We start from the raw sequence: 8,373 nt of genomic DNA, 5'->3' as shown, positions 1-8,373 counted from the left end.
CACTGAACCACCCGGGATCCCTTTCTTTTTTTTTTTTAAATTGACATACAATTGACATATAACATTATATTAGTTTCCAGGGTAGAACATAATGGTTTGATATTTGTACATACTACAAGGTGATCACCTCGATAAGTCTAGTTAGCATTCATCACCACCCATAGTTACAGAGTTTTGTTTTTTTTTTTCCCTATGCCAAGGACTTTTAAGATCTACTCCCTTAGCAACTTTCATATATACAATATTATTAACTGTATTTTCCATACCTCCCACCTCTAGCCTCTGGTAATCCCCAATCTGTTCTCTATACTGTTGTGTTTTTTTGTTTTTTTTAGATTCCACATATACATGAGATCATTTGGTATTTGCCTTTCTCTGTCTTATCTCACTTAGCATAATGCCTTCAAGATACATCCATGTCGTGGCAAATAGCAAGATTTCATTCTTTTTTATAGTTGACTGTATTCCTTTGTGTGTGTGTGTGTGTGTGTGTGTGTGTGTGTGTGTATCAATGGACACTTAGGTTGTTTCTATGTCGTGGCTATTGTAGATAATGTTGCAATAAACATGGGTGTACACATACTTTTTTGAGTTAGTGTTTGTGTTTTCTTTGGATAAATACCCAGAAGTGGGGTTGCTGAATTGTATGGTATTTCTACTTCTAACTTTTTGAGGAACCTCCGTACTGTTTTCTACAGTAGCTGTAACCAATTTGCATTCCCATCAACAGCACAAAAGGGTTCCCTTTTCCCCACATCCTCACCAACACTTATTGTTTTTTGTCTTTTGGATCATAGCCATCATTTTCTTTTATTATCTCTGTTTATTCTACGCTGCTTCCTTTTTTTTTCTGCTTTCGTTTCCCTCTTCATCTTCTTTGATTTGGGAGCTGTCCATTTGGTTTTCATTCTTTCAGTGGTTACTCCTAAAATGTTAACGTGTTCATTTGAATGTCACAGTCTCAAGTTAATTTATACCTCTGCCCTCCTACAAACAATTGACAAATAACAATATGCCTAAGGCTAATGTACTCACAAGTTATTGTGTCTAGTATTTGGGTTCCAAAATTTGTCCTTAATATTATTATTATTATTATTTAAAGATTTTATTTATTTATTCATGAGAGACATGGAGAGAGAGGCAGAGGGGGAAGCAGGCTCCCTGCGAAGAGCCCAATGTGGGACTCGATCCCAGGACTCTGGAATGCCCTGAGCCAAAGCCGGACGCTCAACCACTGAGCCACCCAGGTGTCCCTATCTTTAATATAATCATTGTTGTTTTATAATTCAAGCTTGTTTAGTATTCCCTATATGGTAATCAGTGTCTTTGCTCATCAATGCTTCTTTAGGACTTTCTTTTGGGTTCACTTGCTCACCCCCTTTAGAAATTCAATCAGGGTGAGTCTATTTATGAAAGATTTAGTTTTCATTTGTCTAAAACCCTTTTTATTTCAGCCTCATGGTTAAAATAAAGGTAGGATATTTAGAATTATTCAGTAGAATTCTGGGTTGACAGTTATTTCATTCAGTCCTTTGAAGATATTACTCTGCTGTCCCTGGTTCCAGTTTTGCTGTTGAGAAGTCCGCTAATTGTCATTCCTCTGTAGGTAATTTCACTTTTCTCTCTTGTTGCTTTGAATATTTTCCTCTTTGACTTTGGTGAATTACAGTTTTTCTACAAGGCATCTGTAGGTGGGTTTTTCTTTATCCTTAGAACCTGTGCTTCCTAATTTGTGAATTCTTGTTTTTCATCATTTCTCAGCCATTACCTATTTGAATATTATCTCTCCTCCTTCTTTATGGTCTTTTCCTGGAACTCTCACTAGATATATTACAGAACAGGCATTCTCATTCTATCTGCTGTGTCCACCAGGTCAATGCTTTTCTTTCTTTCTTTTTCCCTCTCGCGCACTCCATTCTGGGTATATTTCTCAGACCTATTTTTATTTGCCTAATTCTTATAATCCAATCAAGTCCAATCTGCTATTTGTTCTCACTTACTGAATTTTAAAAATTCAGTGGCCATTAAGGTAAATCTTCCATAAGTTCTTTTTGGTTCTTTTCCAAATCCACTTATTTTTTGTTCTGTTGTGGCTGTTCCATTTTTAGATTTTTTTTTCATTTTCTATTTACTTCTTTTAAGCTCTTAATAATTTAAAGTCATTAATTTTATGGTCTCCATCATATTATTCTCTTACCTGAAGTTCTTGGCAGTTGTATATGAGTTTGGCTTCATTCTGTCTATTGACTTTTGCTCATGATGTGATGGCTTTTTCATGGGTTTTGAAATTTTGGATTGTGAGTTCATATTCAATGTGGGTTTATCTTTGAGAATCCTTCTCAGCCTCAGTTGAAGATATGTATCTTTTTTTCCCAGCAATTAATATACTTTCATGAGCATATTAGGTGACCAGCAAATACTCATCTCTGCTGATGATATGGACAAGCTTCTAAAAAAGATAACTAAATCTCTTTACCCCCTCATTAGAAGAGCAGTTATTTCTCTACCATGTGTTCCCTTCAAGCTTTTCTGCTTGTTTGTTGTTGAGATATGCATTCTTGGGACCAGAGAACGCAGCTAGCCTTGGGAGAAGAGAAATGAGCAAAGGTTTTGGAAAGGGGAAAAAGAAGATGGAACAATTCTTTAGTCACAGGAGAAGAGACCACATTGAACAGCAAACAAAGACAGGTAAACAGAAACACCATCGTTCCTGGGTTGAGACAGGGGTGTGATGACAAGGTAACAGGTGATGGACCAGAGGAAGTATCTCATTGTATGTTTCAGAGGATGGAGCCTCTGAGAAAGCAGGAATAGGTTTATAGAACCACCTTTCTGCTTTTATTAATAATAGCAAATGACAGTAAAGGGTCCAGACATTTCCTGTGCCAGGTACTATGCTAAGGGCTTTATTTGCATTCTTTCATTTGATCCTTGTAAAAACTCATCATGGAGGCACTTCCCCCCTACTCTACAGATGGGGACATTGAAATTTGAGAAGCTAAGAAACTTAACCCAGACCCCACAGCCAGGGAAAGGAGGAGAGCTGAAATTTGAACCCAGCTCTGTCAACTCCAGAGCCTGCCTGTGTAGCCACTTCAGGGCTGACCTAGCACTTCCCCTGGTTATGATATAAAATACTTTAATACATGTTGTAGGGCCTCCAGGGCCCCCTTGTGTGGTGCTGGGAGAGCTGCTAGGGATGGGAAGACTGTTCATTGGAACTGTTGGTAGTGCGCAGTATGTGGCATATGGTGGGTGCTTAATAAATATTTACCCAATAAATAAATAATGCTTTTTCCTTCGCAGAGTTGGGGAGCTGAGCCCTGGAGAAGTGGACTAGGACATGTTAGGTTGTGACTCTTCCCTCTCTGGCTTGGCCCTTGGCTTTAAAGTACTCACAGTCACCCAGAGAGACCAGTGTCCTGATCTCTTTCCCTGATAAGGAGGCTGGGCTGGGTGGAATTCTCTAGAAGTGTGTCACACTGCGGGCTGATAATGGTGACGAGGAGTTGTGGCGTGGGTGTTTGAAGCTTCTTTCTCTTGGCTGCGTGGCACTTTCTAGATATCAATCCTGCTGAGTCTTATTCTCACTCCTCATCTTGGTGAGGGGAATATACGCAATGAAGGGATTCCTTCTTCATCTCACCTCCTACTCACACAATCCAGGCTCCCCCCCAGCAAACCAGGAGACTTTACAGATCTGCAGGGTCTCCCTGACAGGGAGGCTGAGCATCTCAGGGATCTGTGTTCCTGGACAGTGAGACAGCCCAGAATGTTCGGCGGGGGCGGGGGAGGGGGGGCGTTGGGGGCTGTGGTTGGAGAGGATGGGGAGGTTTACCAGCCGGGATTTGCCACCAGGATTCTGTGTCTTTCCTTTACAGGGGAAATGATTTGTTTCTTACTGTTGAAGCTTTGGGGCTTTCAAATCCCCTTGAATTACAGCCACAGCTGGCTGTGCTTTCCCAGGGAATAGGAGCACCCAGAAGAGGCAATGGGCTGGGGACAGCTGCATGTCTCCATGTCTTCCTTGTGTCTTGGGTCTCACGTCTCTTTTTCTAATTCTCTCTGACTTTGTGTCTGTCTCTCTCCCTCTCCTTCCTTTAGCTTTTCACTTCATTTCTTCCCTTTCCTTCTCATCCCCAAGTTTCTCTCCCAGGTCTCACACTTTTGTTCCTGTGAACTTCTACACAGCTCTACCCCATCATGCTTTCTTTCTCTCCACAGGGGCACCCATTCCTGCTATTTGCCTTCATCCCCGCCAGCCTCCGCATGGCCTTGAAAGGTTCTGGCTTGCCTGCAACTCCAGGGCTCATTCCACAGAGGTTCTCAGAGGTTCTTCAAAGTTCCCATCTTGACTTCAGGCTGGGTCTGGCTTCCAGTGAGAGGCCCAGGAGTGGGGCTGCCATATGCACTTGCTGCGTTGAACATCCCCCACTGGGGAGCCTTTGGTGGGCTAACCAGGATGCCCGGCCCCTGCAGGGTGCACAGAGGCCCAGAGGCCATGGGGGGCAAACTTCCTGGTGCCTGTTATTGGCTTAGGAGACTTCTGAGGTCCTCTATACTGACCCACAGTGGGGGGAAGCTCACTGGGCCAGTGGGGTCCCCATGGGGTAAAGGGCCCCCTGAAGCTCTGAGACCCAGATTAGCATTTTAAAGAAAGGTCAGCAAGAAAGAATTTCTGAGACCTGCTGGGAACATAAGGGATGTTGGTGAGGAAAGATCATCACCACCCCCAGTCCTCCACAGGCCCATCTGCTGACCAGGTGGCATTTGAGAGGGCAGAGAAGGCACCAGATAAGGAATGGGAGCGCTGGATTCCAACTTTAGCTCAGCCACTGGTAAGCAAAGAGTGAGCAGGTTACTGAATACTTCCAAGTCTTACTTTCCTCCCTTCTCCAAAGAAAAAGTCAAACAGAAAGACCTTGGAGATCCTTCCAGCTCTAGAGTTATGGTGGCCCAGTGAAGGGGTGAAGGTCAGGACCACCAAAGCAGTTGTCCTCTGGCCTCAGAACAAATGCTAGTGCTTTGTGTGACTTTGGACAGGGCACTTCACCTATCCGAGCCTCAGTTTCCACATCTATATGGTGAGGGTGATGCTTGCTTTACAGGATCCTGTAAGAACTGCCTCAAATAGGAAAGTACAGCATTGCTCAAAGGATGAGTTGTGTGACTCCAGGTAGTGCAAAGGATGATTTTATCTCAGATTCCATCCTGATGTTCCATGAGAAAGTCATACCCTGTTCAATTCTTTCTTAAACCTAGTTGCCACGGAGACAGCCAGCCTGCCTGTACCACCTGTATAACCCTCAACAATTACTCCATTTAGCAGAGGGAGCCCAGGCCTCAGGGTGAGGGCCTTCATTTTTATTTATCCTGTTTAGATGTTTTTACACTTTTCTTCTATTTAGCATTTGTATATTTCTATTTCTATCTTTTTTGTGTGTTTTTATTATCATTTATTTACCTTATATTTATAGCAAGGCTGGTTTTCCACAAAGCTAGTGTTATTAAAATTTCCTTTTGAAATAAATTTGAGTAAATCATAGGAGTCACTTGGAGCCAAATATTAAATACCAGTAAAGGCAGCATGATGATACGGTAAGATTGTGAAGGCGATCTAAGAGTTGGGGAAGGGCTTGCATTAGATCTGGGGACACGTCGTGTGATAATCACGTGGGTAATCATGACATGCCCTAGAAGGAAGGGCATGTACTGCCCACATGCCATTTCTCTGCCTGTGATCTCAGCTCCCAGGTAGTGCTGGGGACGCCAGTCTCCCCAGAAGACCCATGGATGATAGAGCAGAGCAAACCCTCTGGACACTGCAGTGTGGACTGTGCAGTCTTCAGATTGGTTCTGACTTAAATGGTCTCCCCCCATCGAATTTAATGGAAAGCCATTGCAACAGCCACCTGATTATGAACTATTGAACTTCTACAATGATGATAAAGGGGCTGGAGTTCCCATCTGAGCCATTGTATTTTAAACAGAATGTGTATTACCTTCTGAAATAAAAGCCACTTATGCGTACCAGCCAATCTGTCTCAGTATAGGTCACCAAGACATATCTTGATAGAAGAGCCAAGAGCAAGTCAAATAAAAAGCCCTAAGTTCATGACTAGCCATCACTCAGGGAGTTCCCGGGACAGCTTAGGGCAGCTTGTGGGTTACTTTGTTCAACTTATGGTTTTCAGTTTTGTTATATATATATTTTAAAGATTTTATTTATTCATGAAAGACACACACAGAGAGAGAGAGAGAGAGAGAGAGAGAGAGAGAGGCAGAGACACAGGCAGAGGGAGAAGCAGGCTCCATGCCAGGAGCCCAATGTGGGACTCGAACCTGGGACTCCAGGATCACGCCCTGGACCAAAGGCAGGCACCAAACCTCTGAGCCACCCAGGGATCCCCTCAGTTTTGTTATAAGGAGGGGAGGCCACAATGAGATTTATAGATAACCATAAGGACGTTTTTATAAGTCTCCAATTCAGTGTAGCACCTTGCAGAAAATTCATTCAGCACAGAATCCTGATGTTCCTGGAGGCTTTCCAAAAGCAAAGACTCAGCCACATACCTGGTAGTGTCTGCCTCTACCTGTCTGCTCTGTTCCAGATACGTAGTGTAAGATGTCTTTCTAGAACTATCTCAAGTATCTAAAGTTTGTGCTCATACAAGCCCATCTCAGGAGTTCCCCAGGGAGGAAGAGCTGGTAAAGCACTCAGTGGATGCCTCCAAACAGCAGTGGCTTCAGCACCTGGAAAAACCAGAGGCCCCTCCTTTCTTGTGCTTGGATTTGCTAGACTGGCCAGACAATTGGCAAAGGTCACTGGGGAAGAATTTGCTTGGTGGCAGACTCAAGGACTCAAGTCCTGGCTGATGGGGAGGATCTACCTCTCCTTCCTGTCCACAATTCCTAGGAAAAAAAAAATGTTTAATCAACTTTCCTTTTTAACTCAGCGGCCAGGTATTGGTCCATCTCCTTTATGTCTTATTCTTCTGCTACTCCCAGGATATTGATAGCTTGGGTTTTTGTCTTGCCTTTTTTATTTTTGCAAAAACATGGCAGAAGCAGGATCTCTTGGTTTTGCACAGATGGCCTTACCTCTCATAAAAACACCATAGTTTATAATTTTTGAAGATACAAAAGCATGATCTCATCCTTGGGAAGTAAAAAGCTTGACAACTATAAGATAAATACTAAAGCTGAAGAAAGGATGTGACCTCCAGGGAGGCCAGTCATCAGTGTGAAAGGAAGAGATGGATCCTGCTCTGGATAATGTGCCCAAAGCAGACACGGACAGAACAAGTCGGAATTAGAAGTCAATGAAACCCACAGGATGTCTGGTTTTCGACTCATCTTTCCTTGTTCTCAGGAGGGTTTACAAGTGGGAAGGATGATCTCAGCATTGTCCTTACGTGCAAACGTGATACGAGCTTCTGAGCAGAGGCAGGATGGAGGTCCTCAGCTCATCTGCACAGTCCCTTTTATGGTGTAGTCATTCAGGCACCCGTGGGCCGAGGGATGAGTTACATACTAGAGTACCCAGATCTCGAACCACTGCTTTTGCAAAGACCAAATTAGGGATCCTCTAAGAAAAGGATTAGAAAGTCTCTGCCTGGTTTGGGGTGTCTGGCTGGCTTGGTCTGTAGAGCATGTTAACTCTTGACCTTGAGGTTGTGAGTTCAAGCTCCTTGTTGGGTGTGGAGCCTACTTAAAAAAAAAATCTCTTGGTCTGGAAGTAAGAACAAGTTGGATAGTATCAAGGAGAATCTCTTCACCTTTGACTCCTTCTTTGGCCACCAGCAAAAATGAGCGGATTAGTTTTTGCCCTGCCTACCTCCCAGAAGCAAGGTCTATAGAACTGGCATGTGGGTGCAGTGACAGCGATCACAGAATGACAGGGAGATGGGAATTTGCACAGTTGTTATTCCAGAAGTCCTGTGGAATGCAAGTGGGAGTCAAATTCAAACCAGGCCACAGTCCATGAGCGAGGTCTACTTTGACTCAGCCAAGGATGTAGTTGAAGGGAATGATGACTATATTCTTGCAAGTTTGTACCCTGGCTGGCGCTGGGGACAATGACAGAGGATGATACGGATTCTTAACATTCCCCACTCAGCATTGGCTGATCTGACGCCAGTATGCAAGGCAAGGCTGGGAGGTATCCCACGGCTTGGTTGGCTCGCACGTGCTCCAGCCCTGGAAGACGGCTACTGGGTCTAGGATGTAAAAATATCAGCGATCTTCTTCAGGGCATCTTTTCAACTACTTTGGATCATTTACATAAACTTTTAAGACTTATTTAAAAAGATGTTAGATTTTGGAACAACCTAAACGTCAGCAGTATGCCATCTAATGAAATATTATTCAATT

Source organism: Canis lupus, chromosome 4 (assembly GCF_011100685.1).
Source record: "Canis lupus familiaris isolate Mischka breed German Shepherd chromosome 4, alternate assembly UU_Cfam_GSD_1.0, whole genome shotgun sequence".
NCBI lineage: Eukaryota > Metazoa > Chordata > Mammalia > Carnivora > Canidae > Canis > Canis lupus.
This window is presented reverse-complemented; position numbering follows the sequence as displayed.